Raw genomic sequence first — 19372 nt, 5'->3', positions numbered from 1 at the left:
CAGAGAAGAGAGATGTCGGCGGAGTCTCTATCTGTTGCCCTATCTCTCTCTCCTCCCGCTCCGTCTTTCCCTCTCCTCCTTCTTTCCTTCTGCAATTTATTACACTGGTATCCAGAGTGAAGTGAAACCTCCCAGTATGGACCTATCTGTCATCTCTACATTATCAGGAAAACACACTGCCTACCATATTGTGCTACAAGGGGCTCCGGCAAATTACTATTTTTATGGGACATGATAAAGGAAATGCTGCCTTATGTTCAAATATTTTACTGTCTTGGAGGAAATGGGAAGGATTGAGAGTTTAAGATTGCTGGGTGTGTGGTTTGATCTTGTTGGTTGCGGCCAATGCTGTTACCACCGATGGATAATGCAGTGATTGATTACCGTCTCATAAAAATGTGCTTCTAAAGAGTTAAAATGCAATAAAGTTTTTAGATGTAAGAAACTGCCAAGTAATGTTATAACTCACAATTGGAAAAGTGAGACCTCCAAATTTTAAGACTGTGAAAAAACATGAAAACAATCAGAAATTTTTAGATTTTTATGAATGAGTTTTTTTCTTTCTTTCTTAGAAATCCACTTGATTCCATTGACATCAACTCCATATAACAGTAAAAGAAAATGTCAATATATATATGTATACAGTGGTAGCTGAAAAGCTGTGTTATTTTGAAAGAAGACACGTAAAACAGATGCACTCTTCACGGACATTACTATGTGACAGTGATTGTTTTTATTCCTGCTATAGCCCCCGGACTGCAAATGCGTGGAGGACTGCAGTGTCTGGCTGTTCAGCAGCATTGAACCCATGTTGCAGAACGATCCCTGAGATGATAAAGAGAGGAAAGTGAAAAGTCACATCCTGTCACATCTCATGATCTCCCTCCTGAAATGTGAGGCCTGCAGGGCCTTGAGGGTGACATCCTCCATATACCAACACACCACAACACAGTGAATGAGGGAGGAGGAGAAACGGAGGGGGTGGATGGTATAGAGGAGAGAGAGATAGGAGGAAAAAGAGAGAGAGAGTAGAGGGGTGGAGCATATAGAGGAAAACAGAGTGGAGGATTTAATGGTAAATAAGCCTGTGTAGAAGCAACTGATCTTGTCCCTCTCTATCTCTCTGAAATCCTACTTTCCTCTCTCTCTCTCTCTCTATTTCTATCTCTCTCTCTCAATCGCTGTCGGTGTGAGACAGATACCCCAACCTCAAAGTGACAGGCTCTCAAACGACTGGGCGAGGAAACCAAGCATTAATTAAGTCATTGCTGGACTGTAATTTCCTTGAGAAGTGAAAAAATGCACGAGAAAAGGTTACTGAGACCTTTTCTGTGTCAAAATTACCATTCGTCATGAATATTAATGCACCTAATGAAGACAACCTTTGCTTCATCAAGAATGTTCTGGAGCAGGGTGCCACGCTGATAGACTCTCCCTGGCTGTTTTTCTCCTTCAGTCAGGAGGGGAAACTGGCACACACACAAGGAGTAATGCACACACACACAGACACACACACACACACACACACACACACACACACACACACACACACACACAAACTGAGGTTTACCCATCTGAGTCACCCGCATGCATCTTTTTCTTTATGTGGAACCGTATTTGACGCCATTTAAGAAAGAATACAGTGACACTAAATCAATACTGACAGTCATTTACCAAGAGGAAAGTTTTGTGTTGATGATGGTGCAGATTTTTTTTTATTGTTTATGGTAAATGCTCTACGTAAGTAAGACTTTATACAGTTTTATGGTGCTTGCACTTTACTTGAGTATTGTCATTTCTACTCCACTACTTTTTACTCCACTATACTTACATGAAAACAATAGTTGTTTACTTTTTCACTTATTAGTTACTTTTTACAAAATACGATTTTAAAACTTAGTATATGGCTAGACTGCGTATGGTCAATGTGCAAAATTGAGGACGTAGTTGAAAACTGTTGTGGAACTGCTGTAAACAACAGACATCATCGCTTCCTATTTGCATTCTGCGTTTCAGCCCTTTATCTCTTTGCCTCTCTCCTCTCCTACTCTGTGCTCACATATACAGTATTTTAATACAGTAGAATTCACAATAGAGCTGTTCTCATTTACATGTTTTTATGTTTCTGTTGTCAGACAACAGGACAAGTTTTAAATAGTGACTGAAATGTGGCCCATTAAGACTACATGTTAAGTTCCAAGCCCTTTCCAAGCTGCCGCTCTGCTGCTGCTAAAATCCTGATTTTATAACCACAATATTGTCTGACAAAATCACCAAAAACTTAAATTAAAGACTTAGACTGCACTGTGATTTTGTCTATATTTACTCTATTTATATCACTCAGAGAGAAAGTTAGAAGACAGAACAGAATATCTTTTTTACTTTATCTCTCACACAGTGCACAGTTACCCATCTGGGTAAGAAACTGCTGCTCCACCTCTCTGCCATTCACTGAACAGAGTAGACACAAGAGAGGGCATTAATGCGACTCTCTTCTAAGTAAGCAAGGATTTGATTTGATTTGTTGCCAGGTGCTCTTTTGGGAAAAAAAAGTTTCTAAATTCAGCAATGAACACACTACACACTACAACACTGCACTGCTTGTGCCAATTCATTTTGAAAGAACAACAGCCAATGACGACACTACAACTCAGTTATGTGGCATTCGGTTGGTGGAGATATGATCACTCAACTCTATCACTCAGTCAGTCAGTCAGTCAGTCACAGACACTTGCAGTTATAGGGCTGGCCCCGTTGCAGCCAAAAACTGTAAAATGTAAATGTAAATACAATGTACTGCTACATATTAAACCAGTTGTTCCCCAAAAGTTTTGACCTGTGACTCTTTACAATGAAGCAGTGTCCGGTTAGTCCCCTGTCACATTTCAGATGTCTGTGAATTGTTAGCAGTTTGGCAAAAGAGAGATTTCCCCCTAAAAACTCTCACATTGTTTTATTTAAATAATTGTGTGAAGCTCAAAGAGGTGAACTTGTCCAATATTTCACAACAAAGCAAGTATTAGATAAAGACCTTTAAAACCAATACAAATCATTTTTTTCTACTTTCCTAGCCCATTAATCATCTCACCACTCCTCACAGTAAAGTATCTTCTCTTTAACCAATATTTCACATTCAGTAACACAGACCGCTTCCTTTTGTGCTCCATTGCTTTGCACATATGTGCAAAACATGCCTTTAACACTCCAGCATCACATCTTATTTAGCAGCAAATCTTGCAAATCAAATGAGCTGCGACTGTGCTCATTTTCAACTGTAGTTTAATTAAGTAAATACTCTGCTAATTTTAAAAATTGGGGTGACAAAAAAAAAATCTTTGACAGTGAATTGGAGTAGAAAATATGTTCCCCAAATAATTTATTACCACCAAGAGTGAAAAATATTGACAAACTTGATGATATCAATATGAAAAAACAACACTAAAGCTCTAATCTAAAATTACTCAGAGACTCATAAAGAGAGACAGATGGAGTACAAAGAGATACAAAATGACTACAAGCGATGCAGCTGCATCATTTGCAATAGTTTTTTTTTGTGTCTTCTGTCAGTCTGTGGTTCCTGCCGAGGGGCCCATTGTCTTCTAATGCGTCCATGCCAAGCTACATGTGATCATACATTATCCAGAATGACACCACTAATAAATAACACACTGACAAATCATGACAAAGTACAGTCCCTAGCGATGATAGTTGAGAGATTTTAGTATCATGTTGTCATACTCTGGTTTCTGAGAGCAAAGATAGAGTCAACAAGTCAAATGACATTTTATTTTAAACATTTATTTCCAAGTTTCATTAAACCTTCCTGGCATGTGTTCGGACTGGGAGGAAACCGGAGCACTGGGAGTAAACCCACACAAACATGAGTAGGACAGGGAGAGTACAGGGAAGGAGTGATTGTAGTTGCTATCAACATTTCATGGGTGCATCACATAGATGAGATGATACACCCATGAGATGTATAGAATGATCAGTGTTGCACACTTATGGTAAAAAAAACATAGCTATTTAATAAATTTACCATAATTTAGTGCTCAGTGTGTTACGGCTGGTGTTCTTTTTATTCCAAGCTAATCACAAACATGACTGACATGACTTCCTGTACACCACAGGCTTTGTCCCGCAGAAACTCTACAAGACACTAACTTTTTATGAGAGCAAATATACAAGCTTTTATCTACTGGTTACTGGTACCAGGAACAGGAGAGTAACAGGAGATGTTTTAATAATAAACTGTCAAGGATTGTGACTTTAAAGATTCATCTGATTCTGACTTCACCTGAAATAACCAGGCGGGAAACAATGAAATTATCCTTTTAAGTGCCATTCCTACACACACGCTGTAGTCGCCACCACTCAGCCGCCATCTTTGCCCTCCTTACTCCTCAACGTCTCTCTCTCCCCTTGACACATACCTCTCATTAATTCAGACCTGTCACCCTGACACACACACACACACACACACACACACACACACACACACACACACAGTCTGGTATCTCAGCAGAGGGTGACAGCTCAGTGTTGAGTGACAGCAGCTCTGTCTGTCTGTTACAGGAAGATCTTCTGCTGCCAACAGTTTTGTAAAGTAACCCTCGACTGTCAGTGCGAGAGAGGGAAGGGTCATCTATTCATATGTCTGCCTCCTCAAACCGTAAATAGCTTTCAGTGATGTCTTCCCTCATCCATTATTAACTGCTTTTGAATTAATGACAGTCCTTTATTTTGCAGGCGTAACTCTGGTGTGGTTGTTTGGCATTGACTTATCCATCCAGTAGCAATCCCAGCCCAATCCTTTGATTAGGAGTTGAAAATGAACATTTGAGGAAAAGATGCAGGATCCTCTTATAGAAGGATATTCTATACTGTTGGGACCTTTGGGAGCAGCTGATTGTTGTCTAAACCTTGAAATATCAGCAGAAATTTCACAAAATAAACACATTGTCGTCCTTTCTTAGAGATGTGTTCAGCACAGTGCTTTCATTTGATCTTGTGATCCAGCCAAAAAAAAACACCTGTCTGTATCGGATTGGTTTGCCTTCAATGGTTGTTAACTAATGCATCAAAGAAGACAATGGCGTTTTTGAAATACAATAAATCCCTATAAAACCGGGCCATGTTCTTGCTCATCACCCTGGAGGTGGTTGACTTGGGCTGTGTCATCTGATCAAACTTGATCAAGCATCTATTCACATGAGATCAAGTCTCATATGAATGGGTCAAGTTTCACATGAATGGCCATTCAACAGGCACTTTTCACACCGTGTCTCCTGCGTGAAAGGAGTGTTTGACCCTGCAGTTTCATTTCAGCATCACAAAGGAAAGTTCTTATATTGCATCTAATGGGATCAATTTTTGGTAAAACTTGTCCAGAATACTGACCCGTGGCTCCCTCTGACATGTGACCCTGTGAACCAAATATTCTGTCCGCAGCATATTTTCAATGTCATGTTGTAAAGCCAGTGGATAACAAGCCTAAGAAAAAAAAAACACCACCAAACAATACAAAGCACCCGCGAGAGAAAGGTACACTGCCAATTATTTTCAGATGTTTTCGGGTAGATTTGTTCCTTTAAGGAGCCCTCTTTATTTTCTGACCTGTGTGTTCATGATGTGGATTTGGACTGAGTTCAAATTTTACTTCTAGGACTATGCAGGATCTCTGGCATCCCCTAGGTGAGAAGAATAAAACTGTGATTTGTAGTCAGAAGTTCTGCCAAGGAAGCCCGTAGCTTGAGGGCTCAGACTCACAAGACAGACAAGAACATACAGTAAACGGGTCCACCAAACGTCAGAAACACAGGTTTTTGTTTTTTTCTCTCATCATTTGATCTGTTCCACATCAGTCTAAGAGAAAAAAAAAATAATTGGCCGTTTAGAGGCACAAAAAGAAAGTTTGCCTTTGTTGTGAATCTGCATAAGAGTCACCACCATACATTATCATGAATAATACATCCATATCTCTTCCATAGCCACGGGTGGTAGGGATTAGATAAAGCTCCATAAATAAGCTTCAAAGCTCGCTGTATGCCGTTTTGTTACACCTCGCCATAGAGGCCTCTCCTTTAATCACAAACTTAGCCTTAGCTGGTGGGGCCCTTTTGTTGCGATTGTGCTGGTGTCGCTATTAGTGTGGGGCAGCCCCGTCTGTACACACGTATTCATTTACCTAATTAACACGGAACTCACACTGGGAGTCAAATGAAAGCTACCGTAGGGGAGTCACAGAGAACAAAGCCTGGCGAGGAAACCCAGCTTCCTGCTGTTGCCCGCCACCAGAATACGCAGAAGAAAAAAAAAAAGCAACAACACCCGGACAGGGCTTTGGTTAGGTGATTTATCTAAAGACAATGATGATGAATTGACAATGTTCACAAAGAATGAAAATTGTTTTTTGTTGATTTTGATTGTACCAATAGAAACTATACATGCTAACATTATTACATATATAAACAAAGTTTGGGCTATTAACTTTTAGCAAATGTGTTAGTTTGCTCATGAACAGTCGTGTGCTGATATTGACTGTGTTTATACAATAACATATTATTGAAAGGGTCTAGGGAATCTGCAATGACATTTTATTGTGTTATATGTATTTTTAACTGTTTGATAATGTTTTCCATAACTAATACTATCCCTAAATTTCACTGAAGAGGTCAAAAGGTCACCACCTCACTTTAGAAATGGTGATGAAAATTCAGTTTCTGAATAGTTTTTCATCTGACAAGCAGAAGATTTGGGGAAATGTTTAATATTTTTGTGCCATCAAAATCCAAAGACAACAGCTGCCTTGACTTGAGTCTAAAAATGTCTGTGCTGGTGTCGGACTGCCTGGACTTGGTGAACTTGGTGAAAAATTAATTAGTAGATCATCACAAACCCTTCCTCAGACTACATGAATTATGATCAATGTCAGCTAAGAATATTGAATAAGTTGGCTAGTACTTATCAACTCTGGAGATACACTCTCCTGGATGTATTTTTGTTATAGTCCCGTGTACACAACTTCATCTCAGTGGGAAACACAAATAATCAACATCTTATTTTTGGCGACCTTTCGAAAGTATACTCAAAATTGGCCTGACAGTTGGATGGAAACTGCCTCCGCCTCTACCTGTGTTTACATCTCTCTGTTCTTCGCCTCTTCCCTCTGAGGTGCAGGACTCACCATTTTGTGTTAATTTAAAGAGTTGGATGTCTTTAGGGACTGATTATCTTTAATTAACACAGTAAGATAGATACTCATTCTATCTGCCTCTTATCTCTGCCTTGTACTTTGTCAGGTTATTTTCACAGCTTATCACCAGCTGCAGTGTAATAACACGAACTACCTGATGTGTATTATGTGAAAAGTTATACCGTTATATTGTTTTCCAAAAAAAAAGAGAACTTTTTTGGATAATACTGGCCTTTCTTCGCTGTTCTTTACAGGAACTAATTATATGATTTTGAATTCTTCATGAGGATCCCACAGGCTGAGAGGAAAGATTTAACAATACCTTATCCAAATATCATTATTCAACATATGGTGATATTTGACAGGCAGACTTTTTGTCCCAGTTATGAAAAGCAAAACAGAATCAGAAAGACTTTATTGTCATTGTGAGCTCTGTATACAATGAAATTATGAATCAATGTTTTCTAGTTGGTTGGTTAGAAGCGACAGATTATGGGACACAAAAACTGTTCATTGAAACTACAATTACATGGAGAGTGAAGAAATCATTGTTCAAGTGAAGGACCTTCCATAGACCAGTGGTTGCATATTTCAATATTACTTATTTTTTCAGAGTTGATTCTATTTACTTTTCACTTATTAAGTACTGTGCATTTTATCCCTTATAAATGATTCAAAAAATAAGATCAAATCTTGTTAAGGAACTGAACTGGTTACAGGAGGTAGATGTATTCAACATACAGTATAATGAGGAGTAGCAATAAGGCATTCATTTGTTTTCACAGGTTAAAAAAGGTTGGGAACCACTGCCACAGATAACAAGAGGTTACAAGGGAAGTATTGATAATCTTTACATTGACATGTGGCATTTCTGTAAGATATGGACTGAATGATACATTACTGATTTTTAAGCAACAACAAACCTCAAGGTTAGACCATCATAAGAACGTAACCATCCACTTTGCATTGTGGCATTTCCCTCACTGAGCTCATTATTTTCCAGAATCACACCCCATCAAAGTGCATTATTATACTTTCTTTTAACTTTTCTGAGTCTTACTCCCATCAGTATCAACAGAGCCTCCCTTTACTTTGTACTGCAAACATTGTGCATTACATCACGCACAAAGGGGTGAACTCAAGTTGTTTGTGATGAACACGAACACACACACACACACAACAGCAGAGATTAATTATGGGGGGTTGGATGTTGCATCAGCAGCCAATTATCACCTGAGGAGAGTCGGTTGGCCTCAGTCAGCTGGCAGCTCCGCTTCTTTCTTCTACACCTCCCCCGAAAATCAGCCACCCATCAGCCCCCAGCAAATTGGATGAGGAGCCAGAAAACATATTACCACCCAAACACACAGTGACAACAAATCTGGGATCGCAGTAATAAAGTCTAATCTATCAAGAAGAATGAGGGATGAAGGATGCAGCATGGTCAGAGAGCTGCAGCACACTGAGAAGAGTGGAGGGACATGAGAGAAATGAGTGATGTTTTTCAACTTCAGTCATGCAGGGAAAGTCAGCAGTGTTTTCCTGATGGCTGCTGGCTGGTGCCACTGGGGCACCTGGGGGTCCAGTGCCTCATTCAGGTTTTTCCTTTGCGCAATGTGGGAATGTGAACTGGACCACGGTAGGAAATAGTTGTAAAGGTAAAAGAAGTGATGATGCCTGTGGAAGATTAGAAAGAGCAGTGTGATGGGCAGACACAGGGAGAGACAGAGAGAGAGACAGAGAATGAAGGGTGAAGGGCATTTCATGTAATGTTGATTTCAGTGAACCTAGATTCGCCCCTCACCAGCGGCCTGACCTCCTCTGACTAGGATGATCCTTGTTGCCATGGAGACTGGCAAAACAAGTGTGACACTCCTCTGCCCCCCCCCCCCCCCCCCCCGTATCTGAGTGATGAAAATGAATGTGGCCCCAGGATCAACACGCAGCCATATTGGCAAAAAATCAATACTTTTTCCCTCTGTCTTGTATTGGTCCAGCAAGCTGTAACATATCAATCCATATGTGCGCACGCTGTACACTAATCCTCACTGTTTGTGTGTGTTGTGCGTGTGTGTGTGTGTGTGTGTGTGTGTGTGTGTGTGTGTCTGTGTGTGAGTGTGCAGGGGAGGGAAGAGAAAAATGTTGCATTGAACAAAAGCTGCCCAGTGTGTTTGAACTGCTCCATTAACACAATCTTTGTTTTTGATACAGAGGAGGAGAAAAAGAGCAAGCTGACTGAACACAGACTCGATGTCAGTCTTCGATGGAGGGGTTTTTCTTGTTTTGTTTTGCTTTTCTTTAAATTCTGTTTCTCATTACTGTGCCCAGCCTCAAGCAGTGAGGGGAAAAAACCAAACCAGAGCAACTGTGCCTGAGCCCAGGGGCCCCCAGGAGCCACGGGGGGTCCCTACTTTGATGGAGGCCTGAGCATCATTAGAACACATGGCATGATGGGGTCAGAAACACACTGCTACCACTGCACCGTTTCTGCAAACTCCTAGCAGCACTCTCACTGACAAACACAGACATCCAGCTATTTCTATGTGACTTGTGATATATTGAATTAGGAGAAATATCACAAAAATATTTTTGAACTTGCTTAAGGCGGAAATCAAGAAAATATGTGCAGCCATGGAAACACCTCTGAATACAATACACTGGATAAATAACAGCAGATAGATATATAGATAGATGGATACATAGATAGATAGATAGATAGATAGATAGATAGATAGATAGATAGATAGATGGATAGATAGATAGATAGATAGATAGATAGATAGATAGATAGATAGATAGATAGATAGATAGATAGATAGATAGATAGATAGATAGAGCAGGACTTTGGAATATATGGCGATGGGTTAACAGAAAGCAGAAATTAATTATGTAACCCATTGTGGTTCACTCCAAAAGTTCACTGTTCATGAAGGAATTAATGTGAGCTAGCGCTTCCTTTATGGGCATAATAAAAAATTATACTGTTGTACTTAAATTTTTTAATAAAGTGACTGAGAACATTTAGGGAGACTGGCATATGTTAATAAGACTGAGAGGAACAGGCTGTTCAACCAGCATTGGGGAGGAAGAATCTCGCTCTAACCCATCCCTGGTCCTCAAAGGTCAACCATATTTTTATAATAGCAGCCCTATGGCCAACTCTAAATCTGTCCTCAGAATATGGAGGCCGACCAATGAGAAGGTGTGGGAGATAAAGTCTAGTACCTGCGTGAGGCATCGTTACGACACACTCTTTATAGGTGGGCTGGATAGAAAGATGGGACTTGTGATACGCTTTATGTTTTATAAGCTGGCTTTGAGTAAATTTCTGTCAAGTGAGGACGTGTGGAACAGTAGCATTTGTTAGCTTCAGTCTTTGCACATGTAAAAATACTTTATATATATGGCCAATGCCTATTTTTATAGGCCATTATTAATATCTTGCATTAAAGCGAAGCTATGGAACAGTGGTCAGAGTGGCCACAAAGGACAGTAATGGGAAAATGCTAAAGGCTAAATGCTAAACTACAACTGCAAATTTTTAGGTTTTAGCTTAAAAACAAAGATATAGTAATTGTAGCAGAAGTTAGAAGAGTCAGCAAAATGACACTGTAATGTCAATCATAAAGTTTGCTAAGATTAGCTAACGTTAGTCACCATATTGGTCATACCAGGCCAAGTAAGACTAGCAGCAAAACCCCTCTATTTATTGCATTGACCAATGATGCTTTTAAATATCTATTAAAAACTTTTCATTTGTAAGAAAGGAGAATGTTTTATTTCATCTCTCAAAAGCAACATAGTCTCACACGGCACTTAAAAATATTTGATCCTGTCTAGTAGAAGTCTTCAGGTGGACCCAGCCCTGAGGACATAAGATCCAGACTTATCAGTCCATCTCAGCTCCAAGTCACATGATTTATTGTTACAGTCTATGTATACATCAATACAACCTTCAACAGAACTTGCATGAGGTGTACTACTCAGTCTGTGAAAACAGTGGACATGACTGGACATGTAGGGTTTGACAGAGGTGGGCATTTTTGGGAGGTAGAGAAGTTGTGATGAAAAATGGATCCTCCATGTAGTTCAGGCAGGTCATCTTATAGTCATGTGTTCTATACACAACACATGCAACATCAAATCATGGATGTCCACGACCTATCTGTCTGAAGAAGCACATGCTCTGACTCCTTGCTGCTACACTGCCACCTGCTTTCAGAAGTTTAACTCCCTCCACCTCCCCAGTCTCCTACCGTATTAGTAATGAGTTGTTTGTGAATTATGAATATTTTTAATATGTGTTCATGTCCTTTAAATATTGACCTACACTCCTGTCATATCTCAACCTGTTCACCATTATTCACCACATGAGTTTAAATTGCATACTGGATTAATAATTCTTAAAATCTGTTCTTTTTGATACCAGATAACATAAACACACACATAAGAGGCAGTAAAGAGCTGCATAACTAATCAGCAGAATTTGATTTCCTTGTATGAGTTATTATGATGCACTGGAGATACTGAGTGACAGTCACCAAAAGTGTCTTGAATTACTGTCAGTGCATATGTTTTCATGTTTACACATCTGACCTCATGTGTAAAAAGCCAGTATAAAGAAGTGTACCAGAACTAAAAGACCGCAGTGTAAACCACATTGCTTACAATATGCTACTACGTATTATTACAGAAAAACTGTTGTTTGACATTTGTCATCTACTTATTAATAAATATGTATTATTCATCATAATGTGCCATTCAAACTGCATCATGTGCATCACATCAGAGGCAGGTGACGGGCGGCTGGTTGATACCTAAGTTTAAGTATCAGCCCACTTATCCGTAAATCTCTCCAGCGCACGTGTGTGTGTGTGTGTCTGTATGAGAATGTATGTTGGGTGCTGATGTCCGAGCTGAGGGGATCTCTGAAGGGTTGTCTGTGTTTGCGTGCGTCTGCTCCCTGGTGGTGATGAGACCCTGTCTCTGACACGATGCTGCTCTGTTAAGGTCAAGCCCTACAGAATGTCAGGGATGATGACACGCACTGAAAGGTTTCATCTAATCCCTTCATTTCCCCTCTTCCCCTCCGTCCCTCCAATCTGTCTCCCCCACCTCCATTTCTGGCCTGCTCACTCACAAGACAAGACAGACATATACCGGCCCTGTGTGTGTGTGTGTGTGTGTCAGTGTGAGTGTGTGTGTAAATAGTATCAAACCATCCCACTAGTAAGGCCAAATCAGAAATGCCTGAGGCCACTGTCTCTGTATCTGCATGGTTGGCCTGGTCTTTGCAACCCGCTGTCAAACATCTTTGCTCCACTCTACAATGGCTGCACATTTACTGATACTTAGCGGATACTTACTGTAGATGATTTAATATAATGGGACTTACAGTGAATGCAACGGTAGAATAAACAGCAGTCATGAAGATATTGCAGTGATATTGCATGTATTATATAATGATGTGCAAGATATCTTTATTTACACCATTCTAAAGCTTTGAAATTACAAATTATTAAGTCCTGATTTCAACTTTTATATTCATATAGTTAACGTCATTTTATGCGAGCTTATTCAAATGACTGCACTGAGCTCTGTGTGTAACTTAGAATGAGTTCTATATCACGCAAGCATTCGGCTACAGACCTGAGAACAGTTCAGGAATAAGAGCTTCACAGGAAGGCACAAAGACTCCTGTGTTTTCACTCATTCCCACATCTGATCCCTTCAGATCTGTTTAAATTAACAAAGTTTAATTCCTCTTTCCATTCACCTTCACAAAGAACGCCTCTCGACAGTCTTTGGTTGCATGTGAGAGCAAATCTAATTCTGTTATTTCTAAATAGCGTCAAATGAATTCAATTAAGCTGCCATGAAAAAGAATGTTATTTACACCTTATGAGATTACCTGGACTTAATTTCCTGGGGTTTTAAATAATTGACAAACAGCATGTGCGTACTTAACTAAGCCTCATATTATGCGCACAGTTGAACATGTCATCAGTTAATCTTAATGCTTTTTACTCCTACATTTTCTCTCATTTTCTCTTCTTTCCTTCGCTTGACTGCTCCATAGTTAACACTTATTAAATTAGCAGTCATCCAATGATCAAACAACAACCCTTTTCCGTCGAGCTGACTGAGTGACGGCAGAGGTCTCCTCAGCATCTGGTGAGATGCCTAGTTTGGTTCAGATAAGCACAGAAGCCCGGCTAATTATGATATTACAATTCCAGCAAAGCGTTTTGTGAAAGCTGTACAGTTAGATTTGATATTAAACCTGGTAAGCAAAGACACAATGCTGGATTCAAGATGCCTGGCTTCCCCTGCACCTTCTCAAACTGTCATTTATCCTCTCACCTCTGTGGATTGGGTCTGGAACAGCAGAGGAATGGTGGAGATGGAGAGAGCTGAGGGAAGGGGGGGAATGAAGGATTATATAAAGAAGAAGCAGCACTTGATGGTAACTGGTTGAGATTAGCGCCTTAGGGGTACAGCAGTGGCTGTGATTTTGATACTGCGCCCCCAGCTAAACGCTGAAGGCCGCCTTGCCTAGAGGAATCTGCCTTCACCCACAGGCAGTAAAAGATTGTTTTCTTACCAGCATCTCCTCCTCCTCCTCCTTTCTCCTCCACCCCACAGACACCTGTCATCTCCAATGTCAAAACTCTGCACAGAAAGGAAAAGACAACGCAAAGAATAAACAAAGGAAACATGCTTTTTTAAAAGCACACTCTGCATACAGATCTGTGGGTGAGGCCCGGGCTTCACCTGCAGCAGCCTAAGCCAAATGTATTCAAAGTCATGACAAACAGGGCTCTGCTGGCTATGTAGGGTGATGTCTAACAATAAAATAACTCTATTATTAATGCTTGGTTATAAGTGGGGTTTATCAGTTCAATTATCACCAGAAATAATGATTAATACTGGATTAAAACTGAGGACAGTCTGAGTCTAAATTCTGTTACATTTTTGATAAAACATAATAATTATTGGCAGCAAAGAGAAAGTAGAGCCATCTTATAAATAAGATGTTTTAAAAGAAGTATGAAAATTCTCAGCTCGTGATAATTCTAAGGAGTAACTATAAAATAAATGATAATATAATAAAATAAAATCAGTGAATTTATAGCCAATGCAAGACTACAATGCATTGGCATTACACCATCTCATAATGGTGTAGTGATTGGCTAGTCTTCATCTTTGAAAACTTACGTTGGACCTCAGTGGTGTAATTGCTCCGTATTTCTCAATTTTCATGCATCTAAAATTCTTTCCAACAAAACTGCTGCTAAGGGAATGACACACAGCTGGGAATGTGTCATTATTTTGTTTAGTTTGTGTGATAAATTAAGGATAAACGTCCTAAGACATAATCAGTTTATGGAGAACACTGGGGATGACTCCAATTAGCCTCATGATCAGACTTAAAAAGAGATGAGCTCAGAGGTCTTGAACCGGGCTTTTGTGAAATCAAAATAGTTTTTTGTGGGGATTTTTTTAGAATTTTTTCCACCGTGAAAATGTTTAAAACTACAAGATCTAATTCATGCTGACTGAAGAAAAAGGATTTTTATCAAATCAAATGTGAACGACCTTTGCCGCCCTGAGCAAACACAGTTACCTGAGCCGTGAGACACTGGGGATCCTGGTGTGAAGTGGCCCTTGTCGTCCATGTAGTTAAGCAGAAGTATGAGATGACGTGACACTGGCAGCCCTGCCAGGCGGTGTTGTTGCAGCCAATGGGGGGCAGAGGACACAATGGAGAGTAATGGCTGCTACACGCCATCAGCCTCCCAGCGATGAAAAACACACCGACACGTTTTCATCTGCCCTGTTTTTCTCTATTTTAATTCCCTCTGTTTGTTTGTTTGTTTGTCGACCTTGCCATGTCAGCTGACCTTCCTCCATCCAGGACCCTGAAGAGAGAGGGGAAGGGAGGAAAAAAAAAAAACAACAATGTGCAGGACGCTGACATTTCTGTACAGAGAAGGAACAAACAGCACATACAAAATGCCCCCCACTCCCCTCAGACAAATTTACTCAAAAATATGTGTGTGTCTTGAACGTCCGAGCTGTCCGGCTCTCGGCCACCATTGCCAAGGAAGTGTCATGGTGTCGTGACAACTTCAGCGACTGTGGTGCGATGGGTGACCCTCGGCCGGCGGAGGGGGGCCACTGAATCCCCCACCCACCCTGGATCCTGACAGATGTCATATACCTCCTCCATGGGCACCTTCTGTTTCCTGTTCACCTTTCTCCATCCTGCAGCGTTAGGGCTCCTGTCTCCACGTCGTCAAAGCACACACACATACACACACACACACACACACGCACACAAGGGGAGAGAGATAGACAGAGAAGGAGAGATGTAAACTTGACCGATATGGGTTTTTAAACACCAATATTTTGGGATTGACAGTTTAGACTGTTGTTAAGTATATTGCATCCATTTAATTGTAATCTTCTGCTTGCACTGACTCTACCTATTTATTCTTTTTATTTATATATTGTCTGCTTAACATAAAAGGCAAATGTGCATCCACGCGATCTCTGGCATTCATATATCGCCTTCTCAGAGGATGTTTCCTGTTATTTACCAAAAGGCTTTTCTCTGAGAACAGTTGGTATTTTAGTCTTAGCACACCCCACTCAAAACCTGTTTGCACAGATTTCCCCCATCATCCTTCAGACCATAGTTTGACAGAAACACTTCAACAAAATGAGATTCTGCCTCGTTACATTGTCTTATACTGTTACATCAAAAGTGTCACCAGCCCACTCCACGAATAACAAGTCTAACAAACCAAAAAGCCTTGTGATATTAGATTTCCATAAACCTTCTGCTGGCTGCCTTCTCGCAGGGATTGTGTATCATCCACTCAAAATGCTCTCCTAGATGGAAATGTGCAGACTAAATCTGATCATGGCGCTAGATAATGTTCACTTCTCACTCCTGAAACACAGACTTGGGTAGGAAACGGAGGGGATCCTGTGACTAACCCATCAATCACGCTGACGTTGCGCTCGAGTGATGGATATTCTAATTTCCCTTTTATATACAGGTGCACAGGATGGATGGATGACGATTAATGGACGGGCAAGGCTGTTTCCACAAAACAAAGAAAGACGCAGCGCTGCCTGCGGCGTCACCATGGAGGGCAGGGAGCCGCATTTCCCTTTGTTTTGCGGATGATACCTCACATTTGGGACATGTTCCCCTGTAAACACGTGAAGAAGAAATATACATCCCGAGGTGACAAAGGTGTTGCTAACACAACAATTGTCTTCCACTCTACAGGGACCTACAACAGGTTCTGCAGTCACTTCTGTGACAGCCCTCGACACCCTCACCTCACCTCATTTTCACACAACCTGTTTCTCGCATTCTGTCATTGCTATCACCTCAGTAATTATTCCGTAACTTTCACCCACCCTCAGATTGCTTAGACCATAATTTATTTAAAAACATCATCCTCCTCAGGCCAACTCTTCTGACGCGGCGTGCTTAACTGTCAAACTCTTCAAAGTCGGAGTTGTGCCAAACATCCTTTTGATGAAATCTTCTGACATATCAGTGCTGCAGGCTTGTATCTCTGAAGATGTCTCTATCCTTTCTTTTCAAGCACAACTTTTTTCTCTTTATGTTAGACTTTTAAGCAAACACCTCTTTCATATTGGACCTTCCGTTTAACCCGTTTCTTACACCGTGCAGGAGCTTTTAAGGTTTAACTGCACTAAAGGGCCAAAGTCGCAGCTGACATGAAGGTAAACAAACGAGAAATGAACGGGAAGTGACAAAAATGTGAGTTCTTAAAATGAAACTTTGAGTATTATTATTTCAAATATAAATATTCTTCATGGTTTTTTTTGAGCAGAGAGGTCTAAGCTGCTATGTTTTTATTGCAAAAAGGCAAATTGTTTTGCATGAATGTCTGTACATGCACTGATTTACTGGAGCTACTTTGCACCGACTCCTCTCATTTTAGGCCTCTTTGTTGGACGTCAGTTATTTAACCGGTGATTTCCAGTTTTTCGCTTCACAGCTGACATTGGACATGTTCATTCATAAACCATCCAGCGCTGGAGACTTTTCCTAAGACTTAACAATCCAGCCTGAGATCTCTCTTCCACCTCTGTCCTTCTCCCTCTCTCTCTTTCTATCTCACTTTATCTCTCGCTCTCCATCCCTCCCTCCCTGTCTGAAGCTGTCCTCCCAGCCATCTGTCATGTGATGTTTATGGGCCCTTTTGCTTTTGTGTCCTGATGACCACTGTCACAGAGAGCTACCCATTACCGATGCGGCCTGATGAACGATGTTACCCAGACGCATTGCTGACACCCCTGTGTCCTTGGCCGCAGAGACGATGTCTCGCTAGCCAGCTCAGGCCAGTAAAGAATGAGGACGAGGATGGAGTGGGGGGGGGGGGGGGGGGGGGGGGGGGGGCGGGGGGAGCTGGACTGAAGACCTGTCCGTCATCTCTCCGACAGGATGCTCATACCCCCCCAACCCCCCACCCACCCCACTAGCGTCTTCCCTCTCCTTTTTATCAAGCCAATGGAAATATGGGGCTGGTCAGCATGGCGATGGCGATGATGTTGTCATTAATCCTGAGGTGGTGAATAGTGCCCTTGCCTTTCACCTGAATATATATCTACATCTGAACAGACACAGCGAGGGACCCTCACTCCCCTCCAGGGGCCACAGAAGGCGCCCTAAAGGGTTAATGTAGGTAGAAAGAGATGATGAATGCTGTTGAGTGTGATTTTATCTGTCAAATAGAAATAAATTTTAGAGCTTGTTTTGATCTTTTATTCAGAGCGTTTGCAGGTAGCACAGCAAGCCAGGATAAACTTTTATTACACTGTATTAGTGTTAGGTATGGTGGTAAATAAAAGCGGATAATATGATCTTTCAGGCCTGCTGTGAAATTGTGTTTAAATTGTTTGGGTTGCTCTTGAACTTGGCCGCCTGCAAGTTATTGTGGGTCAAACATTGCCACCACAGTATGATCTAAATGCCTGGATGTGTAAGTATTAATGTGCTGATTTAAAGGTTAAAAGATATAGTTTAAATTCAGGCTACATTTGGCTCAAAAGTGACGGTTTCTTGCTGTCTGGGGTACATGTTACTGTTGTTGCAACAGAATTTCAATGTATTTCACATTTTAGTAGGACCTGTCTCAAATCGAAATAAAACATGATACAAATGCTGTTGAAACAACTTTTAGCATGTAACCTAGAATAATGGTTTCCAATTCAGGGGCTGACATCGCCCTGCAAAGTGTTTGTCAGAAAAATCTCAGGAGTCATAAGATGGAAAATAAGAAAAATAATATTTCTACTAAAGAAATTATTCTTGTTTTGACAAAAAAAACAAACAAAAAAACTTACTTACACTTGACAATTTTTTCCCAGAGCTTCTGATCATATCTCTTGGTTTTCTTCAGCAGATGCTTCTAAGTTCTCGCTCTAACTATTTTAATCTTATCTGAATTTTCTTGAGTCTTTTAATTGTAAGATACTAAATAATTTTCACCTTCAAAAGAAACACTATGAAAAGGGAACATCACAGTTTGGTTGAACAGCTCAGACAAGTCAAGTCTTCACAAGAAGCCACTGCTTATTATTAAAGGGCCACAGGTCACAAAGGTAGGAAACCGCTGACCTTGAAATCTAAAAACCTTCCAGTTTTCAGCCAAATTTTGCCCAGTTTTAACCTGAGCCCGTAGACTTTGTTGGACATGCATCACACCGAATCGTCAGTACAGTTACCACATTATAAAGGTCAACCATTTTGAATGCGTTTGGGACTGAGACTAGATGGATAATGTGGAACAAAACAGGTGATTCTAACAAAAGAAATCAACAGAAAAGATAATCCTCTCACAATAGTGTAACATAATGTGAACAATCTGCTGGACAAAATAAAAAATCTCATTTATTCAGTGAGGCCTTCTCTCCTTTTGTCTAACCCTCCCTCCCTCCTGCTCTTTCTCTCCCTCCTTCTCTGTCTCTCTATGAACATCTTTACTGGCCGGTGAAGCCGCTGATGAATTCTTAAGCAGATCAACTGATAATTGTATTTCATAACTGTCAGTTGTGCGAAGGCTGCCAGTGTGCCCAGGAGCTATTTGTGTCTCAGTATGTCCTCCACACACCTTCCACCCCCCC

The sequence above is a fragment of the Seriola lalandi genome, unplaced genomic scaffold (assembly GCF_002814215.2).
Source record: "Seriola lalandi dorsalis isolate HSWRI2012SDOR001 ecotype SW California unplaced genomic scaffold, Sedor1 jcf7180002054425, whole genome shotgun sequence".
NCBI lineage: Eukaryota > Metazoa > Chordata > Actinopteri > Carangiformes > Carangidae > Seriola > Seriola lalandi.
This window is presented reverse-complemented; position numbering follows the sequence as displayed.